Source organism: Miscanthus floridulus, unplaced genomic scaffold, assembly GCF_019320115.1.
Source record: "Miscanthus floridulus cultivar M001 unplaced genomic scaffold, ASM1932011v1 os_1930, whole genome shotgun sequence".
Lineage (NCBI taxonomy): Eukaryota > Viridiplantae > Streptophyta > Magnoliopsida > Poales > Poaceae > Miscanthus > Miscanthus floridulus.
Genome location: NW_027097994.1, coordinates 1 through 13453, shown reverse-complemented (window position 1 = coordinate 13453; position 13453 = coordinate 1). Strand labels below are relative to the sequence as shown.

General features: G+C 47.2%; 1 pseudogene; it reads left to right on the top strand.

The window, feature by feature from the left end:
- Positions 1 to 12123: 12123 nt before the first annotated feature.
- On the top strand, positions 12124 to 13301 carry LOC136534422 (uncharacterized; annotated as a pseudogene).
- Positions 13302 to 13453: the final 152 nt, after the last annotated feature.

Genomic DNA, 13453 nt, shown 5'->3' with positions numbered 1-13453 from the left:
TCAAGTGTTTGTTGAAAGCTGGTGCCGATGCAGATATTTCTGATGAAGTGAGTTTTATCTTTCTTTTTATCTTGTTATAGCTGTAACTGTTCTCTTGCTTCTGGAATGCGTTGGATGGAATGCGTTGAGATTCTTTTCCCTGTCACAACTCCTTTGGCCGAATATGCAACCTGGAGCATTGATGGAATAATTCAGCATTTGATTTCAGTGTGTGTGAGGTGCCAGGTTCCCAGCTCATGTGCTCACACTTTCATCTTTTGGAGAACGGAGGAGGAATTGAAACACTCATGTCCGGTTTGAACTTGGGTCCTGAAGATCCGACAAAGCATGGAGGTATGTAGGCTCCTGTCTATTCTTCGGTTACTGATTGCAGATGTCTACTAGGATGCCTCGTAGCTGGTTATCTTGATAGACCACAAAATCTTGCCATAGTTGGTCGTTTTATGCCTTCTCGACACTCTTAAGATATAATTACTTGTATGTAGGGTACGGCATCATATGTCTGTTGTTATTTCGCACCACGTACAATATTTGATGTTGCTGCACCTTGATGCTGCTTCTGGTTACTCTCCCTTTCTGCTTTCCCTTTTTGGATATGCTTATTTGCATATCAATCTTCAGACTACTGAACTTGCAGGAATGGTGGCCTGCGATACTACGATGCTAATACAGCTTTCGTTACGTACTTCCGTGCAGGCCACTGCTGCATAGGTCGACCAGAGCGAGGCAGCACAACGTCCGCATCAGTGGACCTGAATGGACTAGGTAGACAGAGAATGCAACTTCTCTGGAACCTGTCCAGTGCTCACGTTCTCATGGTGCAAAGAAAAAGCAAAGCTGCTGGATATGCTGAGAATTTTTTTTTTCTTTGGAAAATAGGTTTGCCGAGTGTAATTCCTAAAACACTCGGTAAACAATAATGGTATGCGGAGACCGGCTCGTACACCTGGAAAGCTGGCGCATCGTTGCCACCGTCCGGGGAATAGCTCGGCTGGGCGGCAGCAGCAGTCCAAGAGTAGAAGGATTCCTGGAGCATGGGGTCCTCCTCCTGGGAGCGGCCTTCAGAGTGGATCGGCATCCTGAAGAGATCAGCAATAGGATCTGAACTGACCGGGAGGGGGGCTGCTGGCGAAGCTGATTGTCCCGGGAACGTCCTTGGCGGACCGGCGAGCGGGAGCAACGGCGTTCCCAATCCTCGGCGGCGTGCTGAAGGTACTCCCTCACCCACGCGGACCGGGAAGGCGAGCGGGACCAGGAACGCCCGCGGTCCATTGGCTCCTTTGTCTTTTGCCCAGCAGTCCATTGGCTCCTTCCCCCTCGCCCCTGCTTGTCGATAAGTCGGTGTCGAGCGGGTGCACACGCGCGCTGCCTCGATGTAGCCCTTGCAAAGAGCGTGGTCATGCTCTGGAGTAAACACGAAGTCCGCAAGGAAATGTCCAGGCCACAGGCGAGAGACGCGGATGTTCTGCCGTGGGTCATTGAGCTGCAGGGATAGGGTGTAGGCAACCTCAAGGGTGCTGGGGCGATAGCCCTCCGGCGGTGAGAGGATGGTGATCGTGTGGAGCTTCAGGCTGTTTTGCCGCACGGGTCATGACGACGCCGTTGCGCATGGGGCTGTTCAAAGCATGTCCCGGGGCGTGCTCCATCTTAGTGGGTTCAGGGGTTGATGTGGGCTTGGGTGGAGGAACTGGCTCTGCTTTGGTGGCTGATGCAGGATTGGGGAGTGGGGGGAAAAGCAATGCGACTGTGGATGTTTTCCGGCGGGAAGACGAGGCGCGAGCGAAGTTCAGCGGAGATTTGGCTGCGGCGGCGGGACCGGCAGGAGCGGGATATGTGCCCCACACCCCTGCACGTGAGGCAGCGAATTGGGTCACGACACAGGGCGATGCGGGCAAGGCATCGGTTTTAAATATCTGGTTATAGCCTCAGCTATCTCCGTCTATAACTGTTTAAGAAGGATTTAGCTAAGTTTTTCTATATACAAGTTAGCCCTTAGCCGTCGTTATAGCTCGTTATAGCTGGCTATAGCCTGTTTTTAGACACAGAAAGCTAAATGACATAGCCGGCTATTTAAAACCAGCGGCCGGCGAGCCGATTTATAGGGGCGTCGTGGGAGACCATCCTGGACGCCGCTTGGAAGCTCTTCCTCCGCGTATTGGATGTCTTGGCCGTAGCTTCATCAAGTGGCAGAGGAGCAGACTTCCTCCACCAATGATTTCGCCTGGCCTTTTGCCATTCCGGTGAAAGGACGTCCGCCTGCTTCTCATTTTCCCAGCAGTCGGCAGAGGCGGAGATAATCCACGTCCCGGCCTGTGGCTTTGAGCTTTTGGCCGCTACCGCCGGGGAGCCCGAGATGGGGAGGACTGTCAGATCCAGACGCCTCCAGACCGGCTTGCGATGACGGCCTGGTGGCGTGGCCACGCGGTCAGGAACCACAAGAACCGATTTTAACTTGGCCGGTGCGGCAGATCCAGCCCGAGCAGGCATCTTGGGAGTCGCTGCTGAGGGTGATGAGGGCGGAGGTGACCGGGTCGAGGTCGATGCCGGCAGGACGTCGGCAGATCCGGCGCATCTTGGTGGCAGCGCGGAGTCCAGGGGCGCCCCTGAGCTTGACTGTGCTTTCAAGGCCGGTTCCGTGGCCTCAGTCGCAGCCTTATCCCTCGCTTCTTCTTCAATGGTGTGGTGGGGGAAGCCGTCAAAGGCGACAGGTTCTTGTGGTTCTCCCCAATCCAGCAGCTCCTCTTCCTCGTGCTTGGCCGCCAGATCTGCCGTCTTCTCCTCTTCCTCGTCGTCAGATGTAGCTAGGGGAGGCACCATCAGTGCCGCCTGAGTCGTCGCCGTCATCCCAATCCATGAGCTCTTCCTCGTCAGTCTTGTCGAACGAGATCAGGATGGCTGGTGCTGCGTACTGGGCTTGGGGGGGTATCCGAGAGCCTGGGGGCTGGCTGGGGGGTGGGCGTCGGGGTTGGCTGGAGGGTGGGCGCCGGAGCCAGGGTGGCAGCCGGCGGCGGTGGGGGTGGCGGTGGCTCTCTCTCACCTGGGCTCGCCATTGTACCTGTATCTAGCCGCAACTTCGCTAACAAAACAGTTTTTGATGGCTATTACTTCACTATTCTAAATAAATACAGGTAGGATTTCTGTTATTTCCTTGAATTTTCATTTTAAAGCGATACATGTTTTTTAGGAAACAAAATTAGAAATGTGGCAGTTTGTACTGTAATTAGAGTGACCATTCAACAAGTGTGACCCGACAAGAATATCCAATAATGACATCTGAAGCATATGACACATGTTTATTTCCCATAGTACTTTCATCAATTGATCGTTTAATTTACACCTCGACACTACACTTGCATGACGTCTGCTCTTACTTTGGGATGTCATTAGTTGCCGAAAGATTAAAAAAATTAAAAGAGATGATACAATGGGAAAGTACCAAAACACACTTTATCCTAATCTTTCAGCCCACCCCTCCGCCAACCACCATTCTGCCATAATTATATGTTGCATGACGGCACGCTTATGCAGTGTGATATGGGGATGGCCCGGGACAGGTCGATTGTTCTGGTCTGTGCGTGGCGTGGGGTGACGACGATGGCAACGACGTGGTGCAGTGTGGGCAGAGGGGCAAGGATGCGACATGGGCAATGGAGGGACGATGACGGTCTACGCGCTGACGTAGACGCTGCTTCAATACATCAATCATCCGCTCTGCCCGCTCGTCATGTATTCTCTTTCTGCAAGTTATGACAGATGATTGATTATTAGAGAAGCACAAGTTCTAATTAGAAGAATCTTACAGGTGGTGGTTGGTGTAAATAAAAAATTATGGTTAATCAATCCCATGGTGGACAAGATAACTTCACTGTTTTTGGTTTTCGCTTTGATGAACTCATTCAACAGAAAACCCAACAACGATGAATCGGCACGAATCGCAGGATACCTCACTGCTAGCCCTCTTGCCAGAACCTCTGTGGCTCGGCCTAAGAGCATCCACACCTCACTGCATTGGTCGCCCCCATGCTGGATGGTGGACACACGCTTGAATCTCTCTAGTCCTACCACCCCCGCATGCAGCGTCGTGGCTCTGCCTCCTCCGGTGACGACGCCACTTTATCGGCCATCACGCTGTTCACTTGATCGTTTACGTGGCTTATAAGCCGACTGATACTGTTTTGTTGTGAGAGAAAAACACTATATCTTGACTGATAAGCATGACCAATACGATGAAGCGAACATGATATGTCGCCTCCACATGAAGCTCCTTGGCCTTGTCAACTTCGGCGAGGCGCGTGTGCCTCGCCATGTGCCACACGTCCTTTCGCAGACCAGCACCCGAGTGTGAGAGCAGAGGAGAGGAAGAGGACAGAGGAGAGCAAGGAGTGGAGGCTGCCAGAGACATAAGTTAGTGCCAAGGGATGTGCAGCTTATTGGTCGGCTGGGCTTTTTCAGTAGATGTGGGCCTCTGAACAAGGGGCCCTTCAAGTAAGTAGACCTTATTTTATAGAAGTGTCCCACTTAAGAGCCCATCTTTGTAAATCAGTTAACAAAGGTGGCCAGTCCATAAATTAGCTAACTTTGTCTGAAGTTCGTCAGGGACTTTGCGAGATACTACTAACATTTTTGATAATATGTAAATAAAATAAGACGTACGTCTCCTAAAATGATTATTGCAGTAGTGCAAGGAAATTTTGTAAGTTAATTATGGAGAGGGTTGTTCATGATTACATCAAATTTGCACCAAGTTGCTGCGAACTAGGTTTTTGTAGATTTTCAACTTGTCATCTGACTTATTAGTACACCAATTTCAGGTGTGCATCAATTTATTAACTAAAAGTCAGGACACGATTCCTAGATACATACATTATAATACAAAAGAATATTTAAATAATGGTTAAAGTTAGCAACAACGAAATATCAGCCGATCCTAATGCCAATGGACATTTTCGCCTAAAGGTTTGCTGATATTGGGGCTAAGACCGAATGAAATTTATCAAAAAACATATAATTCATCTTAAATAAATAAGACTATTGACAATAAACAATGATGTACTGGTGTGTGTGTGGGACATTAGGATACGACATTTGAACCGAAAGATTCCATAATATTATTTACAAGCAAAAAATAATAATAAAAAAACCATTATGGCTTGTATTTGTGTTGCAGAGGAGACCTTACACGGCTTCCAATAGCTACTCCGTATTGTTTCCGTACAACAATGCGATTCTCCCAAATAACCACGTACGTAAAGCCACTACAAATTAAAACCCTATTTATTAATTAATATAAAACCTAAACAAGAAATTGGATTGATCCATCAAAAAAACAAGCAGGCACAGACCACCGACTCCTGCCAACAATGGAGGACGCAATTGGGCAGATTATCTGCCGAGGAGACACTGTCACGCTTCTGAACCCGTCGGTGGCCGACCACTGCGGGGTGGTGCTCTGGAAAGGCAGACCAGGGCCTAACAAGGACGGCTCGACGCCTCGACGAACAAGGATTTCTACCTGGGGCAGCGCGTCGGTGGACCGCCCTTCATACTCAGGGCGTCCGGGTGGCTCAAGGGCTACTGGAAGCCCAACCATGGCGAGGGCACCGTGTGCAGGGTGGAGACGACGTGCGTGCTCGTTTACTGGGTCGCGTCGTCGTCGCTGCTGGAGGCGGCCGCTGTGGAGGCAGCGGCGACCAGGTCGGAGGCACCGGTCATTAGACGACGACATGGATCGTCGGCCGTTGGCCGTGGCCAGCACTCGCACGACGGTGGACGTGCTGTGGCAGGACGGCGCGCGGCAGCGCGGCGTGCCATCGACGTCGCTGGTGGTTTGGTACGGAGGGACCAACAACGACCTGTTCCCGGGGCAGCACGTCGTCAGGAGGACGACAGCGACGACGGAGCCGCCGGAGGAGGAGGAGGATGAGCGTGTCGGCGTGGTGAGAGGCTACGACTACAAGGACCAGACCGTGCGCGTGTCGTGGGAGTCTGACGAGGAGGAGACGTTGAGCGCGTACGATGTCAGCTGGTTCTCTTGCGATGTCCACTATGGAGATATCGTCGTCCGCCGCCGGCAGCTTCCGTCGACAGACTCGCCGTCGTCTACTAGTACTACTACTAGTGACCTTTCATGGATGGGGCAATACGTCTACTGTGACTGTGACGACGCACAGTATATCTACGTCAAGTGGGGTGACGGCAACACGTCCAAGGTAGGCACGTCATGTGCAATTGTGTACGAAGCATCTTAACTTTCAAAACCAGGCAAAACACCCACACGGTACATATGAGGCACACGAGGCAAAACAACTTAACTATTTTAAGGCGTTGTTTGGATGGAGATGTATGTACACCTCAATCCATTTGTGTTGGAGTACGATGGGGTGGAATTTAGTTCTTCAACACACATGGATGAGAGTAGATAAATGTGCATCCAAAAAAGGCCTAAGACGGAGTAATTTCTCTGTTTTTGAGAGTTAGGTTGTGTACGTTGTCTCGTGTTACATTTTGGGGTAGGGCTTTCAAACAACCTAATATGAACGCAAACAGGCGCTATTTCGTGAGGTAACCATCATCATGGAGCGAAGTATTGATCATCTCCTTCATGAATTAGGTGTGTGGGTAGATGAAGACGGAGATAAGAACAACGCCATTGACGAGGCACAAGAGAACGTCGCTAATCATGTATGTGTCGTGATCGATCGTGATCCACCAATTTCTATATATTCCCAATGCAATCAGGATCCACGCGTTGATCATGAAACAATATGAGACAATTGTTTTGATTTCAGGGACAACAACATCAACGGCGAAGATGATGACAATTCAGGCATCGGCAGTGGCGACGATTCTGGAAGCGAGAGTGATGACAGTTCTGGCAGTGAGAGTGATAGCGAAGACAATGGTAGTACATATATCGGTGACGAGGATGAATCGGATCGGAGTTATCGTCCAGGCAGTAATCCGACTAGCTGGTAAAGTGTTTGCACAAGGCAGGATGTATCTGAAAAGTGGTTTCATGGAACCAGAAGCCTCAAGAACAGAACTTACAGCCGCGGAGAGCCTCAATGTGTCCACACACGTGGTTGGTGATGTGAAGAATACCTCCACTGCGGAGGCAGGCATCAATGGAGGTGGTGGCGACGGCGGTGCCTGTACCAGGGAGGACAAGATGGAAGCACATACCACTGCAGGTTATGATAAGCCATTTCAGTTCCCACAGTTTGAGATTGTGCATCAGAGCCCTTCAGATCACCGTTACCTTGACAACGTGAAGCGGGTCCGTAATTTCTTATTCTCTGATCAGTTAGTAAAAAGAATGCATAAATGCGGTTAGTACAAGCGATTCGATCAATCCATGGCACACAAAAAACTTCATCCAATGAAACTTTTACTTGATACATTTAAAAAGAACATTTATGGATGTAAAAATAACAAAAAAAAGGATACTAGCTACTTTCACCACTATATTTGCTACTACTCATAAATTTTTAAATGTAAGTTTAGGGGCAGCTGAAATATTGTAAAATTTGGCCGTGATCTCTCCTATTTGTTAGTATTCACTGCTAATTAGTTTTGCAGATCTGACAACGACCTCCGCAGAAGACTGGAAGAGCAGAACCAAAGCAAGCAGTTCCAGGGTAGTAACAGAAACACCCAAAAGGGCAACAGAAGTCAAGGTCAGTCGCTAGCCCAGCAAGTGCAGAGCCAGCAAGTTTTCAGCATAGAGCAAGGTAATAGCCAGCAGGGGCAACAATCGCCAAAGGCGGGCCGAAACAATGTGCCCCAGAGACAATCCGAAGGTAGGAGAAATAGCCAAGGAAGAAACTGGAACAACAACCAAAACCAAAGGCAGCAAAGGCAGTACTGTTTTTTCCATGGAGAGAACAAAGGGCACATAACCAGGGATTGCCCAGATGCCAAAGAAACCCAAAAAAGGATCAAAAGCAAAGCTAACCTGCCTCCTTCGCCGCATCAACCGCCTAGGGAGGTGAACAACACCTTCGCAGCATCCCAGCAACAGTACTGTCCAATTTACCCAACACTACTGGAAAACCAAGATTTGCCTAGTGTTTAATGGTTTGCCTAGTGCCAATCGTCGGACACTAGGCAAAGAGCTTGTTTGCCGAGTGTTAGACCCCGGAGCACTCGGCAAAATAAAGGCACTAGGCAAAATAACGATTTGCCGAGTGTCGACACTAGGCAAAGAAATCCACTCGGTAAATGACCATTTTGCATAGTGTCAATACTAGGCATACCATCACACTCGGCAAAGGCTGTCGGAGGGCAACCGTCGTTACCATTTTGCCGAGTGTCTTCCGTTAACACTCGGCAAAATTAGAACTTTGCCTAGTGTCTCCGGACGATACTAGGCAAACTGGCCAGTTTGCCTAGTGTCTTACAGAGACACTAGGCAAAATATTTTTTCTTTTTTTGATTTTAGCTTCCAATTTTTTCTGTAGCTTTCCTACTATACCTTGACCAACATGTTGAAAGTTGGCACAATTTTATGAAATTTTGCTATATTTCTTTAGTTTATTTAATTTCTTTGAATTTTTTCGACAAATGCAAATTTGAACTGCAAGTGTGACGAATAATGGCAATTCATGAATGCAAAAATGATATTCATGTTAGTAAGTGTTAGTTGAGGCCGTATCCAGAAACAGACCAAAAATTTCACACATCTTCACGTCGAGACATGACCACGAACTTTCTATTAAATGAAAACGGAGTCTGAAATTCATGAAACTTGTCGACAAGTCAAGATATCGCATGCGGGTGCCATGATAAAAATTTAAAAAGATTTCGAGCACATCGTCACGTATGATGCTTAGAAACCCTAACACCCGCATGCGATATCTTGACTTGTTGACAAGTTTCATGAATTTGTTAGGGTTTCTAAGCATCATACGTGACGATGTGCTCAAAATCTTTTTAAATTTTTATCATGGCACATGCATGCGATATCTTGACTTGTCGACAAGTTTCATGAATTTCAGACTTCGTTTTCATTTAATAGAATTTAAAAACTATTTGCTCGCAAGTTCGTAGTCATGTCTCGACGTGAAGATGTGTGAAATTTTTGTTCTGTTTCTGGATACGGCCTCAACTAACACTTACTAACATGAATATCATTTTTGCATTCATGAATTGCCATTATTCGTCACACTTGCAGTTCAAATTTGCATTTGTCGAAAAAATTCAAAGAAATTAAATAAACTAAAGAAATATAGCAAAATTTCATAAAATTGTGCCAACTTTCAACATGTAGTCTCATTTTATGTAGGGAGGCTCGATAAAAAGTTAAAAGATGAAAATTGAAAAAAAAAATAAGTTTGCCTAGTGTGCCAGCTAGACACTAGGCAAACTGGCCTCTTTGCCTAGTGTCTCATGGAAGACACTAGGCAAACTTATTTTTTATAGTGTTTGCCTAGTGTTGGGTTATCAACACTCGGCAAAGTTAATTTTCAGTTTATATTGTTTGAGTGTTTTTTTATTTTAAAAAAAAATTCATAGTTCAAAAACATTCATATTTGCCCAGTGTCAGATCTAGGACATTAGGCAAATCAGTAGAAGACCGGTACTACTTGACCTTGTCGGTACTGCCGGTAGAAGACCGGTACTACCGCTAGGCCAAAAACCAGCACAACTGTGAAGACCTATAGTACCAATGAACTTCCGGTACTACCGTTCAGGCCGGTACTACCAGTAGAGTACCGGTACTACTGGTAAGTCAAAAACTGGCTCAGTTGTGAAGACCTGTAGTACCGATGTACAGCCGGTACTATCGGTGTATCGCCCAAAAAAAAATTGAGAGGGGCAAGGCCCAACCAGCCCTTTCCTGGCCCAAGCCGCCCCCCCTCTCACACACCCCACCATGCCCCCACACATCAGCACCTCTTCCACACATAATACACCACCAGCAGCCATCCCTCTCTCTCCATCTCTCATTCACGTTGGCAACCAGAGAAGAGAGAGGAGAAAGGAGAGGAGAAGGGGAGAAGAGAGGAAGAGGAAGAGGAAGAGGAAGAGGAGGGACGCCCCTCCCACTGCTGCAAAGCTCACCGGAGGATCTCTACCACGCGCCACCACCTTCGCCGAAGTTGGGGAAGATAAAGCCCCATGGTCATCTTCAACTTCAAGACAAGAGAAGCTTTCCCATGGTCGATCTCTGTCCTTGAGCAACTCCGAGCCAACTGCTGCACCTAGAGTCTTCCACGACATGCAAGAGGAGTAAGAAGAGGTGCATCTCCCATGTAGATCGACTTCTTCCCCACCATTTCTCGCTGCCCTAGCTTTGGGGGTAGCCAAGGTGAGGCGATTCTCTCTGTTAGGTCTTCTAATTGAGGTGTTAGATGGTTCTTGGTCATGGGGATTAGTGTTTGTGGGGGGGGGCACCATTTGGATGTCAACCTAGGGTCTTCTGCCCTGTAGCTCGAGCAGTGCTGCTGTTCGTTGTGGTTTAATTGACCTAAATGATTTTTCTCAACAAGTTGATGATAAGGAAGTTGTAGGTAAGGACCTTCAGATCTGTTTGCCTGTGAAATTTCATGACTTTAGAATTAGTAGTTTGGGAGTTATGATTTTTCTAAGCAAGCAACTTTTCCCCTGACGAAGTCTGGACAGAACTGGATCTAGGGGTTTTTGGGAGAAAAACATAGAGGCAATTATGGGACTCTAGAAATTATAAGAGATTTGTAGTACTTTTCATTAGCTTTCTGGATTGGTAAATATCATGATTTTATCCCATCAGGTTTGAGAGCTATGAATTTTCAAAGTTCGCTGTCAGGTTTGGACTGCATGCTGAACAATCTGAAGTTTGGTGTTTTCTGACCATGTTAGCATCAAAACTAGCTTTTGTTGATAACTAGGGAGTTGTAGTGTTTTTCTTGAGCTTTCCAAATTATTAAAGAACAATAGTTTGATTGGCTAGAACTCCAGCTATGAGTTTCTGAAGTTCTCTGTCATGTTTCATCAGTAAAAGTTTCAGTTAAAGGTTCGTCATGATTTTGGGCATCCTGATGACCTTTGATGCAAATTGGAATAATACCAAAGTTGTAGATAATGGATTGATCTATAATCCGGTAAAGTTTCAAGATATTTTGACATAAGGATTTCGAGATATAAAAATATTAAGTTTGTTGTCCTGATTTTCGGGCAGATAATGACTTCTGCTTTCATTTGCAGTTTATGCCTTCTTAAAGGCATGATAAAAAATAAAGTTTCTATACAAAGGTTATAGGGGTTGCTCTATAGATTCCATAAATGTATTTCTTTTCTACCATAGCATTTGTGTATTAAAAAGATACAAAAGTTGAATCAACACTGCTGCTGTTGGCTGAATTTCCAAAGTTTTGTCAGGCCTTGTTTGTGGGGGTTTTTCCGAGCATAGGAAGCATTTGTTGTTGTGTTAGTAGATGTAATTGCTTCCCTTGATATATATGTGTTTAGCGGCCATCGTGTCATTGGTTCATTGCAGGTTTTGAGAATCTCACTATACAGGGGAGGTGCTGCCGAAATTTTTAGATGTCTTAATTCGTTTTGTTTTTATTTGCAGGAAAAAGAGGTGAGAAAGGAGCAGAGGCGACCCCGATCATCTTCCTCACCGGTGTCGGTCTGCCTGCACCGCGTCGCCTCGCCACTGCACCGACCCTCCCTGGCCCCGCTAGCCTGACTCCACCGCCACCTTAGGTATAACCCCCTTTCCGTATCATGGTTGTAGGTGGCGAAGCCCAGTTAGGCGTCTCCCGTTCGAAATACATACGGTTGGAGGTATGTAAATCTTTGCATATCGATAACCGTATGTGTTTCGAATTGTCCACGTTTTTTTGGACAGCCCGCGGCTGCGTAGATGGATTAGTTTTCATGGTCTGCTCCTATCCGAGATAGAGTTTCGGTATCACCTCCCTGTTGTTCTCCGGATACACTCTCCTTGTCAGGACATGTATTTGGAGAACAACGGGTAGGTGCTGCCGAAATTCATTCTTAGATAGGAGTAGATCATGAAAACTAATCTCATCTACGCATCCCGGGTGGGATTAGGACCTATCCTCACCTATTAGATGGTAGGAACACCGTGTAGATGCAATTGATGCTTATATTACTCGCTGATACATATGTTAGAGGATGGATGACCGTGAGTGGATGTACACGGGCCACAGAAGCAAGGTTGATTTCACCAAAGAATGGATGTGCAAAACGGATGAGTTCTTGGAGTCAGCTTTTGGCGAGGCTGGTGGCAGACCTATTAAAGCTTTGTGTCCCTGCAGCAAATGTGCAAACAGAAAAAGGCAAAACAAGGTGAATGTGGGTAAACATCTAGTGAATAATGGGTTCACGCCGAACTATACCCGGTGGGTCCACCATGGTGAAGGCCATCGTATGAGAGAGGAGGTAGTGAGACCACGTCTGGAGGGTTTCGATGCTGATGCCGGGGTAGCGGACATGTTAGATGACTTTCACGAAGCACAGTATGTTGAAGGACGTAGGTTGGAGGAGATGGATGCAACAACAAAGGCATTCTACGACATGATGGAGTCAGCACAGAAACCCCTGCACGATAGGACAACGGTTTCTCAACTAGATGCCATTGGACGTGTAATGGGGTTCAAGTCCCAGTTTAGCCTGGGTCGAGAAGCCTACGATGGTATGTTGGCCCTCATTGGCAGCCTGCTTCCTGAGGGCCACATTCTACCAAAGAGCATGTACGAGTCTCAAAAAGTGCTTTGCACTTAAAATGCCGTATGACCAGATAGATGCTTGTCCGAAGGGGTGTGTCCTATTTAGGAAAGATCACAAGGATGCAAAATACTGTCCAAAGTGTGAATCCTCCAGGTACCTTGAGGTTGACTCTGGTGATGGCCAGAAGAGGCAGCTTTCTATCCCGTTGAAAGTCCTTCGGTACCTTCCGTTCTTACCGAGGATGCAACGTCTATATATGACCGAGGAATCCGCGAAACAGATGAGATGGCACAAAGAGGGCAAACGATACAATCCAGACAAGATGGTACATCCCTCCGATGGTAAAGCATGGACCCACTTTGATCGCATTCATAATGACAAAGCTGAAGAGGCTCGTAATGTACGTGTTGCGCTGGCAACAGATGGGTTCAATCCTTATGGTCAGATGTCTGCTCCGTACACTTGTTGGCCCATCTTCGTTATCCCCCTCAATCTCCCCCCGGCGTCCTCCTTCAATGACAGAACATCTTTTTGTCATTGATAATTCCTGGACATCCGGGAATAACATGGGTGTGTACATGGAGCCTCTTATTGATGAATTGATCCTTGCTTGGGAGGACGGGGTATGGACATACGATCGGGCTACAAAGAGAAACTTCAAAATGCGTGTTTGGTACCAGTACTCCATGCATGACTTCTTGGCATATGGGATATTCAGCGCGTGGTGCGTTCATGGGAAGTTCCCATGCCCAGTATGCAAGGCAGCTCTAAGGTT